General features: G+C 37.9%; 1 protein-coding gene across 1 annotated transcript in view; it reads right to left on the bottom strand.

Annotated features, from left to right (window-relative positions):
- Window positions 1-12,707, bottom strand: part of LOC125226565 (atrial natriuretic peptide receptor 2-like) — a 93,106-nt gene that overhangs the window by 18,101 nt on the left and 62,298 nt on the right. The gene's annotated exons all lie outside the window — the stretch shown is intronic.

Raw genomic sequence — 12,707 nt, 5'->3', positions numbered from 1 at the left:
CCGCAGTTGCAGTAGCAGATCTATGAATTGGGGTGGCTGTCTTCGCCTGAAGCCCCTCCAAGAACATATTTGTGCAGTCAGTAGGATCTACTACGTCGGCAGAATAAACAAGTTCAAAAACATCTGAAGAGGATCTGGATAATGAAGAATGAGACGTGGGTAATCGTTTGGTTCAGGATATTTGTGGCTGGTCAAATGTAAGATGAACATGTTACCATTTTGTAGTTAGAATACCTAAGTTAAGTGGCATAGCGCGTAGTAATTTTGATTAAAGCAATTGGCGTAACTAATTTGGCGTTAAGTAAAGTACATTTTGCGTAAATTTAATTGCAATTTGGCGTAAATGATTAAGCGTAATTTTTAGAGCATATAAGGCGTAACTTTTATGGTTGAAGTGATGTGGGATTGGTTTTTGGTGATTGTGGATGGCCAGTGCATGTGCGGGGCTATGGCTTTTTGTTGAACAGCAAGTCATGGTTTCGTATGTGTAAGGGTTTATTCATGACTATCAGGAATTAATTCTAACGTTGCTCTGACTATATTTATTTTTAGCGTAATTTGTCTCAACCAATTACGTTAAACATTAAGCGTAAGCGTAAACTTTAATTATAAGTTATGTTTTGTAATATAGTATACTATGTAGATTTTGTCAATATAAAGCACAATGCAGTAAATATTTTATTCAAAAGGAAATGGGATTAACTTTTTTTTACTGTCAATATTTTGATTGTTTGCAACTTTGTATTAAACTGTATGAAAGAGCGAGTGAGGAAGAATAAAAGATGATTGAATGGAACATGTATGATATGTGTGTACGACTCAGATGATGTATGTTATGTGTAGATGTAAGAGAGGATGGATGAAAGAATTGATGTATGATTTTGTATGAGAGAGTTTATTAAGAGTTGTTTATCATCAAATATTGACAACAGTTATTGTTATTTGCAAACGGGGAAAAGGGGAACAAAGATGTGTTATCAAGAGAATATTGGTGTTAGGTTAAGGTCATACCTTTTATAGGTAAATTCTTTTTGATAACACAATACTCTACAAGAAGCTATCACTATTCGTCCGTCACACTCTCTATGAACGAGTGGGTTTGCAGAAGGAGTGTTTTGATTTAGTTTGCTTAACCTATCTTAGGGGATCCGGGGTACCGGGCTGCACAGCAAGCACGTGGAAAAAAAAAAAAAAGAACCATGTGTTTGAACTGCAGTGACGTGGCGGTCCTACCTTTGGAGAGAAATGTGTGCCTCTGATAGACAGTTTTGGTTATTGCTATTTAACTGAGAAGCTTTCTATAGAAATGATTTTTTTGAAATCAATTGCTTTGTAGAAGTATGGCATTTTGCAGCCGATATACATCCAGATATGTATAATTTTTATAGTAATTTTTCATCATAAGTAGGATTATGATAATAATAACTTCCACAAAATAAAATAAAGTTATTATTAATGTAATAGCAAGGCTGAGGCTGTCCAGGAGTTCCTTCCTGTCCATTTGTATTACCAGTAACTCGGTCGAGACTTTCAAATACTTTTAAGGATGTCTTCTACATTCTTAACTGACCATTTGGCTGACTCCTGAGCTTACGTGATGTGGGGTGGTCAAGCATGTGACTTAAAACACATGTTTGAATTACTTCGTGTCCATCTATCCTGACGCTAACCTCAGATAAGGACTTTAGAGTTCGTTTGGGTTCCACACGAATAAAAAAAAAAAAAAAAATCGAGTGGAAATCATTTGAGCCATAACGTAATATATATGAATTCAAAATACTTCTAGCTTTCTTGCTTGGAAATAGAGTACTACATCACGCCAAGAAAGAAAGGAACCGATTGTCCTGTGTGGGTTATTGACTGGAGTTATTGCCACTGGGAAAAAGTGTTGGAGGTTACCGCAAAGGTTTTTCCATTCTTTATGGGGAGGTTTTCGTTGTTTCTGGACATCTGGGCAATGTAGGTGGTGGAATCTCAATGGCTACGGTCGTAGATTCCGGATGAAACGCGAGGACTTTGCTACATAGGGCTCACTTGCCTCACAACCAAGTGTCGCATGGAGGGTGGAAATTCTGTCTGAAAGCAATTGGACTCATGGGTCATAATTCTGTGGGTTTATAATTTCATGCCGGATAATTTGCTTCCTTTCTAGTATTGGTCACTTTACACACCACATTTACATCAAAGGGTTAAATAACAATATCTGATTTAGAGTGGGAACATTTGTGCTCCGAGTCAAGGTTTACAAAACCTTTCCTCTGTGACAAATGTTGGGGGCAATTGTGACGATCCGATAATCTCGTTTCGTACAAACCTATGCATGCATAAATATAATATTATTTTCATTCCAAATAGAAACATCATTCAAAACATCGGTAGCAAAAGTTCTAGGAAACAGGTCGAAACTCGACTTGGCGTCAGGCGATGGTGCGCAGCCAATCACGATCGAGATGAGCGCGTCGGCGCTGGAGGGTGCGCGTTGCATGCCCATATATGGTAATACAAGCGAGCAGGGCCGTCGGGGCTCCGGGGGGACGCTAGCGTGGCAGGTTCGGGCGGGGCCGGCACCCGAGCGGGCTATATAAGCCAGTACACGGGGCGCAGGGGAACATTCAGGAACGAGTCGCGGGTCGAGGCAGCCACGGGGAGATCTCTCCAAAGATAAGAAGGAGTCATGTGAGTTCTTTAATATTTATCACTGTTTTTCTTTGTGATTTCATTATGATGTTCTATTGTGCTTTGTTATATGACTATTTTGTGATACTTTGAAACATAACTGAGTTATTAGGGGTTTTATTATACACTTAGAATAATTTATGGATTTTAAATAATTCTCTGATATTCTAGAGCATATTATATTATAATTTTATTACAATGCTTATTGCATATTTTCTGTATTTGAGATCCAAGGGTCTTACATTAATTCCAAGGAATGCTGAAGCAAACTAAATTATTTTATATGAGAACTTATTACAATGTTAATTATATGGTTATTTATACAAGCTTTTGCTTTAAATGGACTAAGGTTCTAAACAACTTCAGAAAAACAATGCTTAACTGCATGCTTTTGTGTTTGAGATCCAAGGGTCTTACATTAATTTCAAAGAGTTTTGAAGCAAACTAAGTGATATTTTATGTCTTAATTATATGGTTATTCTGTACAAGCTTTTGCTTTTAAATGAACTAAGGTTCTTAATCAACTTCAGAAAATGCTGAAGCCAATTATATTTTATTTATTCTTCAGAAATAAAAGATTATTTTTATTTCTTTATACGTGATATTATATTTTTATTATTTATTATATCTGTAGAATGAGCTGCTAATGGGGACTATATCTTTGGAGGTTTAATTGCTGAAGTATATGGGATAGCTGGGTTTTGAGAAGCTTAGGGACTAGGTTCTGTCGGGAATGCCAGTTTGAATTAAATATTTTTATTTCGGATTTGTTTTTGATAAATTAAAGAGACTCAGGTCTTTTCTCTTGCTAGTGGGCATTGAAGTTATGATGCTTGTTTGGGCAGGAGGTCCAGGCTTGAGTATATCAGCTAAGCGTAACGTGACAGTTGAGGCAAGTCTTGTATAGCAATGCGTACGAGCTTACCACATACAATGATGGCCATTAAATGGAATTTTCTTGTTCAAATATAGTGATTGTAATTTTCATTTGTCGATATGTTGGAGGAGAGTCTGGGGTTCTATGGTTTATAAAGTTCAAAATTTTTAAGAGAACCGGTTGATAGGTTCACATTCCAGAAAAGATGATTCTAAGAAAGGATCCAAGGCCTGGCATTTTAGATGACAGAATAGGCGACCTTACCTCATGCGCAAACCAGGGGTATTTGCCTAAATAAAGCCCTAAATACAAAATAAAACAAGGGGTTCTTGGAATTCTTGAATTGCTGAGAGTTTTCCTTTAATTATCTGTGAATAGTATTAATAGTGAAGTTGTATTTTTGCTGATTCTCACTGATAATTTAAAATAGAAATAATAGAAATAGAGTTCCAATTTTATATTCGATTCAAAGAAAGAATTGAACTGGCAAATAGCTCTACGTTGATGGTCCAGTCTCGTATGTATTACCGACTATGTATTGTAATTCATACTAAGACGCGTCGGGGATAAAACACCTTTAAAAATAAAATTCCTAAAAATTTGACAAATAAATTGAATTTTTCACCTTAATTATTGTATTTTATTTCTTTCTACTTCACAAAGTGTATATTTGACTATGAGAATTGAAAGAATATGTTGGTTGTAATTGCTCTATAAAATAAATTATGTATCGGTACTCATCTATAGGGAATATCAGAATAGCGGAAACTATTATTACCTAGGAGGTAGAATTTCTAAATGTTAGGGGAATATCTAGTGTGTTGAAACTTCCTACACTTGAGAAAAGGATTTGTGGTTACTTCGTACAGCTTAGGCTTCCTACCTTTACTAAACGATCACATTTTATTATTTTTCTTATGGCCAAACGTTTTAAATGCAGAACAAAAACAAACAAAATAAATTGGGATTAAATTCAGGGGTAGTTATTGAGCTTAATGGGTCTTGGGTTGTTAAATATATGGGGTGCTTATGGTAGAGTATAGGCTAGGGTAGGTAGGTCACCTTTTGACTGTTACAACGAGCAGGCCTCAAATCCCCGCCCATCTGGGGGAGCATATACCTGGCGTGTGTGCGGACGAGGTTCTCTCTCGAATTGGGCTATACAGCCACGAACGTAAGTGTCGCAAGGATGCTGCTTGAATCGTCTGTTATAGATGCAAAGGCCTGTTATTATTAAAATGTAAAAGGTTTTATTCCGCACGAGCTTAAAGAGATCGATTTGGCAGAAAACATGGTTTGCTATGGCCGCGTCTTCTTGCAAAATGTCCGATCTGGCGGCGATATCTAACTTACAGAATCACCTGAGTAGATCTGGCGCTCTTTCCCACTTGCTTTTATACTGCGTCCTCAGTCCCACTCATAACAAAAATAAAGAGCACAGGGCGTAGCCTTTTGAACTATGTATACTTAAAAACAATAAAAGTTGAACCGACTTAGCCACATAAGTTTGCGAACCGTTTTGGGTTGAAATTTGAAATCGAAACTTTTAAAGTTGGAAATTTAATCGATTTGACCCATTTGTAAGTCGGATTGGCAAGATTCCGCTGTAGTATAACACGCATGAAAAGTAACAAATGAAATTTTGAATAAAATTTGTTATTTTAAGCAAATTACTTGGTTTTTATATTTTCCCGATTTCAATACCGGGATCCCGGGATCCCGGTATTGAAATCGCCAATACCGGAATGAATACCGGTATTGGAAAAGGTCCGGTATTTGGAAGCCCTACTATCAACCGGTTCTCTCAAAAATTTTGAACTTTATAAACCATAGAACCCCAGACTCTCCTCCAACATATCGACAAATGAAAATTACAATCACTATATTTGAACAAGAAAATTCCATTTAATGGCCATCATTGTATGTGGTAAGCTCGTACGCATTGCTATACAAGACTTGCCTCAACTGTCACGTTACGCTTAGCTGATATACTCAAGCCTGGACCTCCTGCCCAAACAAGCATCATAACTTCAATGCCAAGTAGCAAGAGAAAAGACCTGAGTCTCTTTAATTTATTAAAACCAAATCCGAAATAAAAATATTTAATTCAAACTGGCATTCCCGACAGAACCTAGTCCCTAAGCTCTTTAACTTTATTGACAAATTGCGTGAGGTTAAATTGCGTGACGGTTCGTCTAGTACCAGCTGATTGTAGGCTCTGGACAGGTCTAATTTTGAAAATTCTACCCCGCCATGTAATTTAGAAAATAAATCTTCTATCCGCGGTAATGGATAGTTGTCAATAAATAACATTTTGTTTAACGTTACTGAGTAATCGCCGCAGATACGAATATTTCCATCCGAACGCAACACGGGAACAATCGGCGTAGCTATATCGGAATGTTCGACTTTCTCCAATATTCCCAGGTCTTGTAATCTCTGCAATTCAGCTTCAACTTTAGGCTTTAACGCTAAAGGTACCGTTCGAGGCTTAAAAAACTTAAACTCTGCATTTTTATTAATTTTTAACTGAATTTGATAAGGTTTAAAAGTGCCAAGTTCTTCCGAAAATACTTGCGAATACTTTTCGTACAAGTTTTTAAATATCTGATCCTCCTTTATGTTATGACAATTAAAGTTACATAAATGTAGGTCAAACTTGCTAATAAAATCACGCCCTAACAATGGTAACTGTGCCATTTGTGAATCAATCGAAGCAATAATAAAAAACTTAATTTCAATTGTACGGTCATCAAACTTAACCGGTAATAAGATATAACCTACAGGTGTGATTTTATTGCCATCGTAACAATTGAGCCTTACGTTACACTTACACAGAGCATACTTTGATTTAAATGTTTTTGTGTAAACATGGGCGGGTAAGACGGACACTGCGCTGCCGCTATCAACTTCACACAAAATCGACTTGTTATTAATCAATACCGATTGCATCATAGGTTTCCCATTAACAGAACGGATAAGAAAAAAATCATAAATACCTTCGCAAATATCATCAGTATCCTCCGCTAAGAAATTTGTGGCCTTAACTTTAGATTTACACACTCGGCTCAAATGGCCTTTCTTTCCGCACTTTTTACACGAATACTGAGTAAATTTACACTGATCTTTGGAATGTCCGTGATAACCACACGCACTACACTTGGTTTTCTTCTTATCACTTTCCGCGGCGGGGCGCATCGCGAACACACCAGGGTGCGTAGCCGAATGGCACAAACGCTCACGAAACGCTCACGAAACGAAACGCTAGTAGATATCTATCCCTATCGCTCTTGCGTATTGGCGCGACAGAGCCAGACTACGTTTCGTTTTCGTTTGGCGTCGGAGAAATGCCATTCGGCTACGGCACCTGTAGACGTGCCGGCGCCGGCGCTAGCCGTGCCGCTGTTGCCATGCACGGCCAGCCGGGCGCAGCGCACACTCTGAGCCAGCTGCAATGCTTTACTAAACGTCAACGAAGTTGGGTCTTCAGCAAAAAGTTTTTCTTTTTCCTTTCTGTTTTCTAAACCAAGCACAAAACGGTCTCTCAACGCCGAATCGAGTTCTGTAGTGAACGAACAATATTGTGCTAAACTGCGCACACGCGCCGCCCAGTCACTTAACTCCTCTCCCGGGCGCTGTTCCGCTTTGTAGAATAAATATCGCTCCGCGAAAACACATCGCTTAGCTTCAAAATGGCCGTCTAATTTCGCAATAAGGTCCGTATAGCCGATCGAATCTAGATTGTCCGGAGACACTAAGTCCTTAGCGATGCGGAACGTGTCCTCCACCAAGGCAGAAAGTAGTATCGCTCGCCGTGTAGCACCAGATTTATCGGTTTCTTCTGTAAATTTGTTTGCCAAACAAAACTGTGTAAACCGACTTTTAAAAATGGCCCACTCCTGCGTGCGGTGGTCGAACACCAGGCTGTTACCTAACACCAGATTCGTTGCTAACATCTTCTCACTCGTGAATTACTGAATTTAATCGTAAAAACCTCACTTTTTACACGCGTATGTTCTTTTTCGTCGCCACTGAAAGGTTTCAGGATATATTCCAGAATAAAACACGGGAGTACTAGTATAGCGTGTACTGGTCGGTTACAGACTGACTTACGTCACTAGTTTCTTAAGCTACCCTATATTATAAACATTACACAAAAGAAGTAAGAATTGTACCAGGAATTATTCAATCAAAATAACAAAAATAATTTTAAAACCAAAACTGAAATATCTTCTTGTCCCATTATTTTTTATTCTCAAAACCCAGCTATCCCATATACTTTAGCAATTAAATCTCCAAAAAATATAGTCCCCTTTAGCAGCTCATTCTAAAGATATAATAAATAATAAAAATGTAATATCACAGTATTATCAAATATCCAGAAATAAAATAATCTTTTATTTCTGAAAAAATAAATAAAATATAAATTGCTTCAGTATTTTCTGAAGTTGGTTGGAACCTTAGTTCACTTAAAAGCAAAAGCTTGTACAGATAACCATATAATTAACACATAAAATATCATTTAGTTTGCTTCAGGACCCCTTGGAATTAATTTAAGACCCTTGGATCTCAAACACAAAAGCATGCAGTTAAGCATTGTTTTTCTGAAGTTGTTTAGAACCTTAGTCCAATTAAAGCAAAAGCTTGTACAGATAACCATATAATTAACATTGTAATAAGTTCTCATATAAAATAATTTAGTTTGCTTCAGCATTCCTTGGAATTAATGTAAGACCCTTGGATCTCAAACACAGAAAATATGCAGATAAGCATTGTAATAAAATTATAATATAATATGTTCCAGAATTTCAGAGAATTATTTAAAATCCATAGATTATTCTAAGTGTATAATAAAAACCCCTATTAAATCAGTTACGTTTCAAGGTATCACCAAAATAGTCATATAATAAAGCACAATAGAACATCATATTGAAATCACAAAGAAAAACAGTGATAAATATTAAAGAACTCACATGACTCCTTCTTATCTTTGGAGAGATCTCCCCGTGGCTGCCTCGACCCGCGACTCGTTCCTGAATGTTCCCCCTGCGCCCCGTGTACTGGCTTATATAGCCCGCTCGGGTGCCGGCCCCGCCCGAACCTGCCACGCTAGCGTCCCCCCGGAGCCCCGACGGCCCTGCTCGCCTGTATTACCATATATGGGCATCCGAAGCGCACCCTCCAGCGCCGACGCGCTCATCTCGATCGTGATTGGCTGCGCACCATCGCCTGACGCCAAGTCGAGTTTCGACCTGTTTAGAACCTTTGCTACCGATGTTTTGAATGATGTTTTTATTTGGAATGAAAATAATGATTAATATTGCAACTTATTATTATTATATATGCATGCATAGATTTGTACGAAACGAGATTATCGGATCGTCACAGTTTGCACACTTCTTGCATGGTAGCTGAAATAAATTCCGTCCCTCGATCGGTAACGATCTCACTAGGTATGCCGTAGCGTAGAATGAAGTTGTTTACAAATGCAGTAGCAACCGCCACCGTTTCTTTAGTTGTTAGGGGATAGGCTTCGACATACTTTGTGAGGTCGCATTGTAATGTTAATATATAATTATAACCATTGTCATCCTTAATTAACGGGCCAACTAAATCTAAAAATATTCTACTAAAAGCTGACTTACCTGTGTCAGTTATTGACATTGGTTCTCGTATATACTTACTGTGTTTCTGTCTCTGACATGAATCGCACTTTTTCACGAAATTTATGACATCTTTTTCCATGCCGTTCCAGAAATACAGTCTTTTAATATTGTTTAACATTCGCCTAATGCCAGCATGGCCACTAGTTGGCAGCATGTGGTAGTCATTTAGTATGACACGGATTGTGTCTGTATCGGTAATCCTTTTTATTCCTCTTAAAATATGTAACCGTGGGCCGGTCCACGTTGGTAATTTATTAATGGCACGCGTTAACTCTTCTACTTTTTCTTTATTATTGTCATTCTTTATAACATACAAGTTATTTACATTTATATTTGTACAAAACAAACTCAACGCCCTCGCAAAGGCAGCTCGTGCGCAATACGATCGGGATGATGGTTTGACGTAAATTATAGACTTCGTTTCCAAAAATGCGAAGTCTTCGCTCTCTTTTGTGACATAATGTTGCAAATTATTGATATCTTTGTCATGTAGATTTAGCAAGAGTTCTGTGTAATTATTTGGTACTTTTAACATGTCTACCACTCGGGGTTGGGGTGTTATAACTACTTGACTGTCAGGAGATTTATTTTGTGGTTGTAACATATTTTCATGTTTCCTTCGTTGAGCCCTAGTTAGAACTGCTATGATGTTTTCATGCATTGCTTTTAATTCGTCACTACTGATTGACTTTTGATTGATTGATTTGTGTGGTGTATGTGTATCTATAGATATATATGTCATGTATCATCCATGTATTGAGTAGTCTGTAAGTTGAGTTTGAACAATAAACACACAATGTAATCGAGCTCCGTATTTTATTGTTATTCCGCCAACCGTACATGGCGACCCTTGGCCAGTCGCCACGCGCCGCGCGTGTTTGCCTAATAAGTCAGTGATCAGACCAAATAATTATGTGCGTCGCGAGTGATTCGAAACCGAGACTGTTTGCGGCCTTACTAGAACAGACAGTATTCCAGCCGATAATTTGCATAATCGCAGTCCAACCGTTAGCAGGGAAAGTTTTAGTGTCTAATAACACCAGTGCAACGAAAATTCCAAATGGGTTCTTCAACTTCCACTGAGAAAAAAGAAGAAGTGATAATCGCTCAAACTGCAGCAGGGGGCAGCAACAATGTCGACTTGCAACAATTGAAATTTCATGCCTCCACCACCAACATCATCCTAGCCATTATATTATTCATTGTTTTGCTGACGTTACTTTACGGAATATATAAAATATACCATAAGTGCCACAAGAAGTGGATTCAACGAGAAATCAACCATCACGTCATGTTCAGAAGATCGTTTAGAAGGGATAAGCGGCCAGCAGACGACGACGTCTAGTGCAGGAGGAAATGCAGGAGCAGTGTTAAACAACGGTGTCGTAATAGTGAGTGTTAAATCCACGTAAGAAAAAAAAACAGTGTGCTACATAGTGCAATGTGTCCTAGTTATAGTATGTAATGGTGGAAGAACTTTCTAGTGTCTTCGACAACAGTTTAAAAAAACTTAAAGACAATACACAAAAATTAGCAAAAATTAAAAGAACTCCTAATGTGTTGCAAAATACCTTGTTAAAAGCTACTCAATTGTATACACAATACCTAAAGTGTTCAGAGACATTAGATGCAGATATATCAAAAAATCTTATTAAGGGTAGTGACATAATTCCTATTAAAGAAATTTGTATTCGAATAGAAAACTTGTACGTACAGTTACAAGAATTTTGTACGGCACAGGGCATTGAAAGCAAAAACACCATGGAAAAGTTTAACCTTAAAACGGCGGTGTCTTTATTGCCTGAAATAACGAGCGATGAAATGAAGACAGCGTCAAGAAGTTGATTGACGCCATAGAATTGTACAGTGACATGATTGACTCGGATAGTCAACCGAATTTAATAAAATTTATTTTAAAAACTAGGTTGACAGAAAGCGCAAAATTACGCCTATCATCTTCTTATACGTCCTGTAAAAACCTGATAGACGACCTAAAATTGCATTTATTAACAAAAAAATCCCCTACCGCGCTTCACGCTCAACTAATTCAAGAAAAACAAGGCACTAGCACTATCGATGAGTATGGTAAAAGATTAGAAAAACTTTTCGTAGACTTAACGATATCGCAGGCCGACGGTGACAAAAAAGCATTCGACGTGTTAAAACCGATTAATGAAAAATTAGCAATTAGAAATTTCACTGACGGCCTGAGATCACGTAACTTAAGCATTATATTAACAGCGCGTGACTACAAATCCTTAAAGGACGTCATAAGAGCTGCTAAAGACGAAGAACTTTCTTCAAGGGAGCAGCAGTCGCAAGAGGAGATGTTTACGGGATCCCGAGGAAGACCCTCAGGTGAGTATAACACCCGTCCATTTACAGGCCGAGGCAGGAACACATGGTACAACCAAAGTAGTAGGGGTCAACACGCCTACTCACACGCAACTCGAAATGATTCGACTGCGACTTATAGTACGGGCAGCCGCGGGCGCCCGCTCTATCGAGGACACATGCACCGGGGTAATCGTTACTCGCGTAGCATGTATCGAGGTAATTACAACTACAACCGCCCGAGTGTAAATTACATTGAAAACCAAAATTTACCCAATTCAAGCGAGACTACAAATAATCCGGCAACACAGGAAAATGAATCAGAGTTTTTTCGTGCATAACATATTTTCATGTGATAGTAGTGACTACATAGAATTACCCGTCAATGACGTAACATGTTCTTGGCTATTAGATACGGGCTCATCATTATGCGCTATAAGCCTTGAAACTGTAACTGAGCTTAGCATTCCGATTACTAAAAGTAGCATTCCCGTAAATGGCCTCGGGGGACGTCTCGATACCGAAGGATATGTTTACATTAGCTTCATTATAAATGGTGCGGAATTTGAACACAAGTTTCACGTCATAAAAGATTGGCCGTGTTGGACGAATGCATTGATAGGTAGAGATTTTTTTTTAAAATATTATTGCTTCATAGATTATTACGACGATATGTTCTCATTATTTAACCATGACTTAAATAAGATTATTACGTTACCAATATGTACAAGACAACCGGATGACAATGATAACTTATTCATACCGCCGCGATGCGAAAAAATAATATTTATAAGGACAAATTTCGAAGAAGATTGTATAGTAACTCCGAAACAAATAGGTAAAGGGATTTTCATTGCAGGAAGTATTAGTCCGCCTATTAATGGAAAAATTCCCATACAAATACTTAACACCCGGGAAGATGGCGTGACCTTAACGAACTTAAATCCGGAATTGACTTCTTTAAACAACTACAATATTTGTAACTTTGAAAAATGCGACAATATAGACAGTGAACGTGTTCGAAAAATGCTGTCGTTTTTAAATTTGTCTCATTTAAATACAGAGGAAAGACGCTCAATACAAAATATTTGCGCAAAATACTCTGACGTATTCCATTTACCAGGAGATAAGTTGTCGACCACAAACATTTATCA

Source organism: Leguminivora glycinivorella, chromosome 1 (genome assembly GCF_023078275.1).
Source record: "Leguminivora glycinivorella isolate SPB_JAAS2020 chromosome 1, LegGlyc_1.1, whole genome shotgun sequence".
Classification (NCBI taxonomy): Eukaryota; Metazoa; Arthropoda; class Insecta; order Lepidoptera; family Tortricidae; genus Leguminivora; species Leguminivora glycinivorella.
This window is presented reverse-complemented; position numbering and strand designations above follow the sequence as displayed.